The following is a 13713-nucleotide window of genomic DNA, read 5'->3' on the forward strand; positions in this document are numbered from 1 at the left end:
TATTTTAGTACAACAGAAATAGTCTTAATGTCTCTTTTTTATTAATGGTTAAGTGGGCATTCTATCCATGTTTGTGATGTATTCTTTTTTTACCAGGTGTGGAACAGTATATTTCTATAAAGTAGCCTTAAATTTCTTAAGTAACTTAAGCTTATGTCTACAGAATGGGAGTAGATATAACATCATTTCTTTTAGCTATGTAAATTAAGGTCATCTATTCTGACTGTGAATATGTTTTTTTAATTTCTATTTTTTATGTAACTTATAAATGACTTCTGTTCAAATAGTTTGTTTATTTACAGACTCATTCATTCATTAAATATTAAGTTGTTAAGTTCCAGCCACAATCAATTTGGGGTCCTGGGCAACAAGAATAGGGATTTATTTTCAAAGAGCTATCATTTCAGAACTGTTAGCTGTACATGAATATTCTTCAAAGCTCTCAATTAAATAAGAAATTAGATATCAACAAACCAAAAAATCTAGTTAAGATATTGATGTACAGGTCTAAATAAAGAATTCTCAACAGAAGAATCCCAAGTGGTTAAGATGTGCATAAAGGAATGTTCAGCATCTCTAACCATCAGGGGAATGAAAATCAAAACCACTTTGAGATTCCAGTGTACAATTGTCAGAATGGCTATGTTCAAAACATAAGTGACAGCTCATCCTGGCAAGGACATGAAGCAGAAAGAACAGTCCTCCATTGCTTGAGGGAGTGTAAACAATGTTATCAATATGGCAGAATATTCCTGCTGAGAATTGGGAATCAGTCTTTCTCAAGAGCCAATTACACTACTCTTGGGGTTATACCCAAAGGATGCTCCTACCAAAATGATACTTCTTTCTTACTCTGCCTCCTTTCTCCCAGCATTCCATTTAGTTTTCCCCACCTATCTCTACTCTGCCCTATCAACAGTCAAGGCAGTTTCTTTATTCAATAACAAATCATATTCACAGCATACAGAGGGGAATCAATCATTAGTTGTAAATGACTGGATATTTTATTCCATCTATGAATACACATATGTAAGTATATTTTGCTCTCCAATAATAAACAGCCATTATCATACTTGTGCTTTTGTTAAGGCAAACTGCTCTCATTTATAAATTTGTGTGTTGCCTGCTAGATGTGGTTGCTCTATTCCAGATATCTGTTCCTTGTCAGAGAACAGAAAGCTACATGGACATTTTCTTCCAGTGGCAATGGCAGACACTTAATAGAACAAAGTCAGGAGTTTTAGTCAATCTGAAGTCTTTATTATGTCCTATGCATTATAATACAGTTGTATATGAGGTAATTTTTTTAATTCTTAAGTTAAGGTATGGAGAAACATACTCAATGAAGTGAATAATATTGCATTGACAGGTACAACTAAATTAAAAAGAATAAGGTTTATGCTTTTCTTACAGACTGTGGACATGAGTTAGAGTAATGGTATCTAGTGGTGGTTGCTGAACAATATACTAATTTATATTAACTGCCTCAAGAAAAATGCTATAACTTTTGTAATCTAGAACTGGAAATAATGTGAAAAGGCTTTGGTTGTGTGATCATATTTTTTTGCATCTAGAGAACAACAATTTGTGTGTCATGGTATGACCACAAAACTGTCACATTTTCTAAGGTATTCATTATCAGTTTCTGTGCACATTCTGATGTAAGCTTATACATGTATTTATACAGGTATATAACAGTGTCCGTGGGTCAGGATGCTTTCTGCAGTAAAATCATACAAATCCTTGCTTTGAATTAGTTTGGTGGATATTTCCAGATCAGGGAACTAGTAAGCCTTTCACCTTGAATATGCATTTTCTGATCATTACATGCAGAACTATTCTTTTTATTTAAAGTAGTATATGTATGCATATGTATGTATGTATGTTTGTAGACTATACATAATAATTATATATTTATACTATACATATACACACATATATATCAATACATCAATATAGTCTTATTTAGAACTTTTTAAGAATAATTGTAGTCATTGATTAGCTGCGTATGAAGATATGTTTTAATACATGTAATAGTAAATGATTTTCTTTTGGCTTTTGAGGGTGTCTCAGATAGCTCATGCAGGTGAGACCATATAGCACCAAGTCCAATCTTAAACTTATGCTCTTCTTTTTTTTTTATTTTTGTTGTGAGCCTAGCTTTTAATGGCTGAGACATCTCTTCAGCCCATTAAAATTACGGTCTTCTTATCTTCACCATCCATTGAAAGGATTACAGATCCTTCTACAGATGTTAAACAGATTCTTACTGGAATTTATTTTAATATTATTAGGATCTGTAATCCTAGGAGTTAGGATACTGAAGTATCTATAAAAGGAGTCGCAAAGATCATGGGATAATTTTTTACATCTGTGTAGCTATTGCAAATTATACAAATCAAATCAACTGTGGATCACTACCTCATGACACAGTGCACACCTCTTAGCTTAGATGAATATATATATATATATATATATATATATATATATACCATAATAATATTGTCTAACACCTACAAATATTAAAGTATTATTACTTGTGTTCATGAATTTAATTTTCACATACATTCTGTAATTTATATATTATTTCCAATTTCTTTTCTGACATAGATACTTCAAAATATGCTTAATGCTCATTAAGTAGAAGAAAGTCTTACCTGAACAAGAATTTACTTCTGGTACAACTGTAGATTGAAGAAAAGTATCTATTTTTATGTATGTGCAACTTTCATAAATGAAGTGAAAAACATAATGTTATTTATGTTTATGCATTTCTCTACTCTGAGTAAATATGTGATATGTGAAAGTATACACACACACACACATATATATGCAAATGCATATATAAAATTTGTCACATATTTCTGTTTCCATGTGTATATAATGTACCTGAAACTATATGATAAGTTAGTTAATATGTATGTGTCTACATGTTTATCTGTATGTGTGTGGAGACAGGTATATGTCATCATATTATTGATTATATTTTCATACATATTTATCATCTTTCAAGTAATAAAAAGATAACTTAAATTTATTCTCCACATTCAAAACAATAATTTATGTTTCAGAATAAGTAAACGTGTTAAGGAAGAATGCTACATTAGGTAATAAGTTAGTCTGCTGTTGTGTTTAAAAGTAATGAGAGGTGTGGAACAGAAACTCTTTGAAAGAGTCAACTTCAAACATGTTCTTGTCGTGACATTTAATACATTTTTCTATTTGAAGACTGATACAGGAGTCTAAAACTATATAAACGTCATGATAATTCAAGTACACATTTTCTAGCTCATTGTTTGTGATTTTTAAATTCTTGAAAAATTTCAAAGTTCCACCTATTTACTATATATGCACATATTGTATTGTATACATAAAAATATATGAATGTGTGTACACATATATACAAATACGTATATATACACATCAATGGCTAGCTATATACAAAAGTTGTTACTAGCTGATTAAAGATTAATTAACATTAAATGAGAATATCTTAGTACTTCAAATAACAGTTGAATTATACTTTTATTAATTACTGTCTGTGGCAAAATTATTTTCACATACTTTAATTTAGTTATCTAAATCAGGTCAGCAAATCTGAAAGCAATTAACAATTAAAAATTAAGCTTACACATGAAATCATGAAATGTGATTTGCTATCAGCATTATTTTTCAACTACCTCTTTGGAACAAATAATTGAACTAATAATTAAGCCTAAGCAATTATTTCTCTTAATTTTGAGATTATAGTTTTTACATTATTTTAATTTAGTATACTAACATTTTAGATTAATGACATTATTAGAAAAAATGTTGCTTATTCTAGTTCATATTTTTGTTTGATTTTAATATTTTTGTGGTGCAAGCATTTAATAGTAGAACTCATGAGTTTTTCTGTTGTATAATATAGTTAAACACTGTATTAAACAACAGACATAATTTTAATTTCTATGGTTTCAAGTAACTGTGGTGAAATGTTTTAAAATTAGTAAATGTCGTACTTCAGGAATCTTTGTAAGTTTGATATTTGGTGCAATTGCAAATGAGAAACCGGCAGTATTAGCACTGTCTAGCTTACAAAACTTCCAAGTCTTATGTTTCGTCAATTAATTACATTCTAGGTGGAAATATAATTCTTACATTTAAAGAGTTGACACATGGTAGTTCTATATTTATGAGTAACAATGTCCTTGTGAATAAGTTCATCTTTATATGTTGGTTTCAAAGCAATCTTACAATGATAATGGAAAAAAGACATTAGGGATTCATTCTATTTGATTACTTATTTTTCTTTTGAAATTTAAAAGCATGATATCCAGTACCCTGAAATGGAGAAATTTGTTGTTGTATAAAGTTCTCTTTACTTGCGCATTTCCAAACAGCATTAAAAGTTTGATGCAAGTGTTAGTGTTATTGATACATAGTTTTCAAAATTATCAATTTTGGCTTTGCTACTCATATCATACAAGCTCAACCATTCTGATATGTTCCGTTATACTGTACAAATTATGATTATCTCATAAAAAGCTTAATTAATATGTCACCCAGCAAGTCTTAAATGGTTAGAACATGCTACCTAAAGCACAAGTACAGCAGGAAGTAATCGCAAATCACCAAACCATTTGCTACTCTTGCTCTTCCACCCAATCTGTAATATTTAAAATCTTCTACTATTTGTTTAGACATGAAGTTTTATGAACAATATTTAGACCTCAAATTTATGTTCAAACTATGAAAATCCAAAGATATACTAACAAACACAATACAGTGTAAAAAAATCCACATATGTTATCAAAATTTAATAGTGTCCCTCAAACTAAACAACTCTGAAAAAGATAAAGTAAAGTTTCAGTAACGTGGAATTTTGAACACATCTCTTAGGAAGTCTTCTGTTGATAGTAAAAGAAACAAAAGTAGAAGACAAATATAAAATGAACAGTTTTTCCTTTGCATGTGTACATGTGTTTGTACATGTGTGTAGGAATAATGAATATAAATTTCTGAGGGAATTGAAAAAGCAAGTGATAAATTCTTCTTTTCGTTGCTGTATTCGAGATGAAAATTTTCAAAATTTATTTGTCTACTATATACACTTCATATACTTCACTTTTACAAATTCAGATAATATTATATAGAACATAGAAGCATTAAATTTTCATGAAACTATTCCAGTAGTCTTTTTCAGAGTTTTTGGCAAATACTCAAAGTCACAAATCTTATTTTCTGTTAAATTGTATCTTACTTTATCTACATTCTATCTATTCATCACTCTTGCTGTCTTTCTGAACCTCAGAAATCCGTGACTTTTTTACTATTTCATGGATTTGCTCAGGTAGAATACTATAGACTGAACACGAATTACACATACTTTTCAGGCTGACTTCATTAACTATGCAACACATGTGTGTGTGTGTGTGTGTGTGTGTGTGTGTGTGTGTGTGTGTGTTATCCTTTTCTTTTGGGTCTAATTATTTTTAATTAATTTAAAATATCATACATTGTATTAAGTTCATAAAAATTTTAAGATAGTTTTCCTATTCAACTATATTTTCATATTTTTAAGACTTGTGATAATCAATAAAACTGCTTTAAGTTTAGCATTTGATGTGGATATAAATTTCTATTTGATAAGTGCCTAAATGTTCAAACATCTTATAATCATCTCAAAGGGTCATAGGAACTGTCAAATTGTTTTCCATATCTTTATTTTATTTTTCAAAGTTTATTAAATAATGAAAGTTTCCATTTCCGCCCCTCCTCCCAACACCCTCCTACTCTCCCCTCTCCTTCTCCCTCTCCATCCCTAAGAGCAGTCAGGGCTTCCAGCCCTGTGGGAAGTTCAAGTTCCTCCCCCCTCCCTCCAGGTCCAGGAAGGTGAGTATCCAAACAGACTGGATCCCAAAAATCCAGTATATGCAGAGGAAACAAGTCCCAATGTCATTGTCAGTGGCTTTTCAGAAAGGCTCCGGGCCAGCCACATTCAGAGAATCCGGCCACATTCAGAAAATCTGGTTGGATCACATGCTCGTTCAGTCCCAGTGCATCTGGCCTTGGTGAACTCTCATTAGATCAGTCCCCTTGTATCAGTGGGTGATCGCACACCTCGCGGTCCTGAGTTTTTTTTTTCATGTTCTTCCTCCTTCTGCCCCTCGTTTGGACCATGGGGGTCTCAGTCCGGTGCTCCAATGTGGGTCTTCGTCTGTATTGCCATCCATCGTCGAATGAAGGATCTAAGGTGATAAGCAAAATCTTCATCAGTATGGTTATAGGCCAAGGCCGGTTCAGGCACCCTCTCCTCTGTCTAGAGAACATTCTGGGGATCTCTCCTTGGACCTGGGATCCCATTTATAATCAAATCTCTTGTAAACCCTATAATGACTCCCTTAGTTGAGATATATTCTTCCCTGATCCCATATCCATCCTTCCTCCCTCCCCCCATCTCAGTCCCCCCGAGTTTTCCTCATTCCTCCCCTACTCCCTTCTCTCTAACCCTCTCCCCTTCCAACAACCCTCCCACCCCCCCCCCCATGCACCCGAGGTTACCTGGGACTCTTGTCTATTTCCAGTCTCCAGGAGGATAAGTACATGATTTTCTTCAGGTTCACTTTCTTATTTAGCTTCTCTAGGATCTCGAATAATAGGCTCAAAGACCTTTAATTATGGCTAGAATCCACTTATGAGTGAATACATACCATATTCCTCTTTTTGGGTCTGGCTTACCTCACTCAGTAAAGCGTTTTTTATGTCCATCCATTTGCATGCAAAATTCATAAGGTCATGCTCAACATCCTTAGCGATCAGGGAAATGCAAATCAGAACAACTATGAGATACCATTTTACACCGGTCAGATTAGCTAAAGTCAAAAACACCAATGATAGCCTATGCTGGAGAGGATGTGGAGAGAGGGGAACTCTCATCCATTGTTGGTGGGAATGCAAACTTGTACAGCCACTGTGGAAATCAGTGTGGCGGTTTCTCAGGAAACTGGGAGTCAACCTCCCTCAGGACCCAGCAATTCCACTCTTGGGAATATACCCAAGAGATGCCCTATCATACTACAAAAGCATTTGTTCAACTATGTTCATAGCAGCACTATTTGTAATAGCCAGAACCTGGAAACAACCTAGGTGCCCCTCAATAGAAGAATGGTTAAAGAAGGTGTGGAACATATATACACTAGAGTTTTACTCAACGGTAAAAAACAATGACATCTTGAATTTTCCATATCTTTAAATTTTACATTTTGACTTCATTTTATCAGTACTGGAAAAATTCCCATACTTACATATACTCAACAATATGTCCTGTTATCTAAGACTAAGATATCTCACAGTCTATTAGTGTTAGGTAATAATTGTTTCAAATCACAATTCCATGATGATACACAATGTTTAACATGTTCTCTTTGACTTATTTCCCAAATGTTTGTCTTCTACAACACAATGTCAAGTCAGATTTTTGCATGGTTTACAATACTGTCTTCTTTTAGTTGTTTAGAAGTCAAAATAATTTTATTCTTTGCAATTTTTTTTAAACAAACACCTAGGGACACAGCATAGGAACAAAATAGGCCCTCTGCATCTGGGTTACAGTTAAGCAGTTTTGTCTTTTATGGGGCCCCTGACAGTGGAATCAGGACCTGTCCCTGATGCATGAGCTGGCTATTTGGAACCTATTCCCTATGGCAGGATTTCTTGCCTCTGTCTTGATGAAAGGAGGATGGGAATGGATGAGTGGGATAGAAGGTTGGGGGAGGGAACAAAAGAGGAGGGAAAGGAAACTGTAGTTGGTATGTAAAATTAACTAATTAAAAAATAGGTTTTAAAGTCTATTTCTAACCCTTAAATGGTTCTATTTTTATAATAGAAGCAAATTTAATAATGTTCTTATTATGAACTTTTTCATAGCTCATGCTTTGTTATTTTATGTGTAAACTTCAAAATTTAATTAAGTCTTTTAAATTATATACTATGCTACCATCTGTATTTTAATAGTTTTCCTTCTTACATTTGTGTTTATGATCCTTTTGGGATGATTTTTATAAAGTGCATAAGATCTGCCTATATATTTTAGATATGGATTTCTAGTTGCTTACTTTAAGCATTTGCATTTTTCTCTTGGATTCCATTTACTTTTTTGTGAGGGAGAAACTATTTCATCATGTCTATTTTTGCATTTCTGCTGTTTGCTGTTGAATAATACAGGTTCATTGCCAATATCAATTCATCTCTGTAGTTTTATAGTGAGTATGAAGTCAACTTGTATGTTTCCAACAAGTTTTTTGCTTGTTAGTTTGAGTTTTTTGACTTTATACAATAATTATAATATTAGTTTTCTGATACAGAAAGTAATTTGCTAAATTTTTTATTGGGAATGTTTTATGTTATAAATCAATATAGGAAGAAATGACTCCATAATGTTAGTTTTTCCTATTCTCAAATATTGATTATTATTTGTCCACAAAAAATAAACATAGTAATAAAAACACTTATATTGATATTCTGCTTTACTCATAGATCATTGCTTTATTGAGCCATCATCAGAGAAGTTTCTTCCTGCAGCAGATGGGAACAAATACAAAGACTGACGGACAGACATTGTATAGAGAAAAAGAGAAATTACAACATGCATTGCTAAATGTGATGTCTCAACCATATCCCTCCCTTCACAGCTTGGAGCCCTGTTGAAAGGGAGTAGAAAGAATGTATTTTGCATATGAATTATGGCTTTCAGTTTAGTGTTTGTCTGGTGTTGTTGATGATATTCTGAAAAGTATATCAATAATCGTATTATGATGATTGTTGTCTTGTAAATTTGTTATACTTTCTTGTAAATTCTAGATATTTCACTGTTCTTACTGATTTTTAATGAGAATTGTATCTATATATATGGTTTTATACTCAAGTTGTGGAAAATTTATTATTTCCATTTCACTGTATAATATATTTGGACATTTTTGATGAACTCAGTAATAATTTTTTTATTTTCTTAACTTTCATGATAATTTACTCCAGGTGATACAGGAAATGAAATCATCTATAAATTATATTTTCTATGGTCCTCTTAAGCCAGAAAACATTTTAATGAATGCTTTATAGAGCATTCTGGTACCAACAACTTCTTAGCAAAAAGTAGTTTTAAATATATATGATTTATGTATTTTTTATTGTTTTTTCTCCCCGTTATTCCATGTTAAAGGAATTTATAAATGCACAGAAGGTTTTATCATCAGCATTCTCTTCTTCAGTCACAAATATGTGTGTGTACCCCTACCCAACTTATTCACTTCACACTTTGCATTCTATTTCCCTTTGTACAAGAGACAACTCCTAGGGTTTCAGGAAACACAAAATTATATTCACGTTGTTTCTTGTCCATAAATAAAGACTACTTTACAGCCAAATGTACATTATTTCTTGTAGCCAGAATTACTAGTCTATGTCCATAAATGACAAGAAAAGCATTATTACAAAGTGAAGATGATAATCACTGGATGGATCAAGTTCTTTCTGGCATCCTTTCCAATATTATAGACCAGATTCTTTGTTTAGCTGTTCTTTCCAAGCAACAGTCACAGAAGAGTAATTCCTAATCATCCTGATAGTTCCAAAAGTGACAGATTTAAAGATGTGAAGTAGCAGTGTATTCAGTCTTAGATATCAAAGACTGACGGTGCTGGAACACAGCAGTTCTGACTGCTTAGGATACATGAATAATCGTACCAACACGATGGAAGCTATTAAAGCTAATGGAAAAGTTAATAAAAGCATAAAAAAATGACATAAATGATTTGTCCCAAATCTAAAAGAAAAAAAAAAAGCTTGCTTCAAAAATCAGCGTTAACCACTCACATACAAAGAAACTACTAGATTAGCAGCAACTAGACTTATATTTGCTTTTCCTTTACATAATCTCTGTACATATTCACAGAACACCAAGTTAAGTTATGAAATAATTTCTGAAGTCTTAAGTAGTATTTCAGCATGCACATTGTTGATACATTAGAAAGAATGGTATGACAGTGCAAGAGGCTTCTTGTTGGAGTCAGAAAGAATGCACAAATGCACAGGGGTGATTCTCTGTTTTTCTACTTTCAGTCTCTCCTCTTATATCATAACTTTGGACAGTTGCTTACTTACCCATCCAAGGTCACTTGATATGTCCAGAGGGAATTAAACCAGGCTTGGGTTATAGGGGTTACAGAAATAGTTATAATGTGACATATTTATTGTCAGCAATCAGACTTTTTTTTTTTACCTTTATCAGAAACAAAATATAATCGTGATTGCAAGGATCAATACAGTTGTAGTTGCCAGGAGACAGTGAAGTTTGCAAGTCATACAGAGTTGACAAGGTTAATGTCTAAGACCAATTGTCCTGACAAGCTTCCATGCTTTCTTGACTAAAAGAACATACAGAGAAACACAAAATAGTCTGACTCCTTCACTGCCTGAGTGAGTTCCTCATTCTCTTAAGAACTGGAAGACATATTGTGACCCAAGAGTCATGGACTTTAATCTGAAAAGCCTATGATGCATGCCTCTCAAGGCAACTAGGGCAAGCCAAGTTCATGGTTCACCAAAACTCCCACCTTTTATTTCTTTGTTTAATTTTAAAGTATGCAAGCCAATCTTTAAAGCAGGCGCAGAGTAGCAAAACAATCTCAAATTTATAATGCTTCCAGTGTAACTATCAAAAAATTTCCCAGAGACCTTGAAGTCAAACTCATTAATTGCTCTTCAGAGTATGAAGAGTCCCAAAACCTGTGGTAGATGGACTTTGACCATAACACAGAACTGCCACTTCACTTGCAACCAGCCTTTGAGACCTGCTAGCAATGAAGAGGTTTACTGTTCTTGCTATTTTTTTTGAGGGGGAGGGTTGTTTTGGCTTTTTGAGACAGGGTTTCTCTGTAGCTATAGAGCCTGGCCTAGAACTCACAGATAACTGCCTGCCTCTGCCTCGCATGTGCTGGGATTAAAGGTGTGAGCCACCAGTACCTGGCTGTTCTTGCTAATCTTTTTGCAACCCATTCTCTGAAGAATCATTCTGACAGGAACTGCTCTGAGTTGGCATTCCAAAGTCCTCTGATGAAGAGTTTTGAGAGAATCTGATGGCTGACACTTCAAAGTCTTCAAAGGACACTAAGCTTTATCTCTTGCAAGCTTCCTTAGCTGACATCCTGCTGACAAAAATGGTCTCAAACTGTTACTTTCCATCAACTTTCCATCTCATAATCAACTTATTCCCACTTGACAATTAAGTGTTTGCTTGCTTGGTGTCCCAGCATTGTCAGACAATCCCATTATTGGAGGGAGAGGAGGAATAAAACCTCATTGGTTTTATCAGTATTATTTTTTTTCCTTGGTTTTCAGGACTGAGTTTCTTTATGTTACAGTCCTGGTCATCGTGGTCATTGTAGATCAGGTAGGTCTTGAACTCACAGAGATCCACCTGTATCTGCCTCCTTAGTGCTGGGATTAAAGGCATGCACCACAACTTTTTCAGTATTATTTGGTGGGAGAAATATAACTTGGTTGTCTTCTCTAGGAAAATTTTTCAGTAACGAATTTTCAGCACCCTGTATCATTTTTAAATGGTAATATAGTTGCTACAAAATAAAACATATCAGAGAGCATTTGGATTTCACTATGTATATTTCCTTTATTGTACATAGTAATTGTCCAGGTATCTGAAATTTATCTCTATTATGAAAGACAATGTTAATATCCAGTACACCTTTCCACTAGTGGCAACTGAGAGGGTCATAGGCATGTCACTAAATGTCGCTTACGTAAAGGTATGAGAATATTTTTTTCTCTATACTTACATAACATTATAAAATTATTAGGAATAAAAATGAAGCATTTTCCTGATGAGAAGTGCTAATTGGAAAAGCTAATTCATACCAATTAACACAACAGGGCTATTTTCTAAGGCTGCTACAATCACACTTATTAAAAAAGTGATAGATAAGTATTTTTATATTAGTTATTTCCTTTAAATTTCAGAAAGTATTAGATTATGTTATTTAAGTTATATAGCCCTACTAAATGTTTAGGAAAGATATTTGGAGTAATGCAATTCCTTTGATGAATTAACAGTGAATTATTAATTTTTATGATTTTATGATGAATGTTAAATTACTTTAATTTTGCTTCAAATATGAATGGATTGGATGAAAATACACTTTGTCACATTAGCACCTTACATTTTTTAAAAAGCATTGTTTTGGTGTCTGCTGAAACTATATTGAGATATATTACTAATATAGGTGTGTTATAATTTAAAATGCAATTTGGAAGTTAGTTTTTCTCATAAAATAGCTTGTTTACCTAATATTCTTCAAATCCAAACTCATATCAAAAAATAGACTATTCTTATTATTATACTTCAACTGTCCAATTCCTTTTCATATTTGTTTTTGAGTACACAGGAAAATGTTTATATTTTAACCAAGTATTTAAAAAGGGAATATATGTTATGTTTAAGCATTTTCTTATTTAATATATTGATTAACATGTTGATCATGCTTTATAAAATAGAGTATAAGTAAAGTTAAGATATTTATTTCATTTAATAAAATTGTTTTAATTGAAGTGGATATTGTTTTGGCACATTAAAATTGCCAAAGAACTTGGTAAAAGTGCATGTTTTATCATTGCTTTCATTACAAAGGTTTTAAATTAAATAAGTCATTAATATTTATCAATTGAAGAAATGAGTAGACTGAGGAGCTCGCTAAATCTTAATAGCGTTATAGAATGCATACACTATATTTTCATGGTTATTGATTTACTTAAAAATTTCATAAATTTTGAAAAACTTTCTAATTACTAAAGTGATAACCAAAATGTAGAAATAATGAGTTCACTAAAGTTTATTTTACTAATACTATGACTAATACAGACAAATGGCTATCATGATTGACACTCAAGTTAGTTTAGATGAGAACAATATTTTCAGTGATTTGATCTAAAAATTGGTTTACATTAATTTAAATGAGTATGTAGAAAGTAAATTAAATTTATTATTATTAAAATTGACATCATGTGCATACAAACTTTCAGGAAGTAAATTTAGTGTGATTTATTTAATTTGTTGTGTTTAGATTACATAAGTTCACTTAATTTTTAATGAAAGAATTGTATAATATTACTCAGAGAGATAAAACATTTATATTCAAGAGATATAAAAAGTGCCTGCCATCTAAGCAATGTACTTATTTAGGTTCAATTCCCAGAACCCATTCAAAAACTAAGTGTGAATATTTGTAAATGCAGCACTGAGAAAGAAGCAAAGATGAATCCCGCATGCTTCTTGGCTAGCTAGCAGAGCCGAATGAGTGAGCCCCATATTCCAATGCGAGACTCCGTCTTAAAAACCAGTGTAGAAGTCTCTTTGTGAGAAGTGACTAAGTTTAACTTCTGATGTTTGTGGGCACAGACCTCATCCACAAAACACACAAGGGGGAGAGAGAGAGAACTAGATATAAAAGATTGATAAATGATCAAAGGCATAAAAAGATGTGTCAATATTTTTTCAGATGTAAATAAACAAAGTCATGAATTCACAACATTTGAAGTAGAACACACTGTTAGCTGTATATCTGAATTCAGTTAGCATTGAAAACAGCTAAACTGAGAGAACATTTTAAAGCAACATTAATTTTTAATAGAAAAAATTGCTAAATAGAATATTATTGTATTCCT

Source organism: Myodes glareolus, chromosome 8 (assembly GCF_982192425.1).
Source record: "Myodes glareolus chromosome 8, mMyoGla1.1, whole genome shotgun sequence".
Classification (NCBI taxonomy): domain Eukaryota; kingdom Metazoa; phylum Chordata; class Mammalia; order Rodentia; family Cricetidae; genus Myodes; species Myodes glareolus.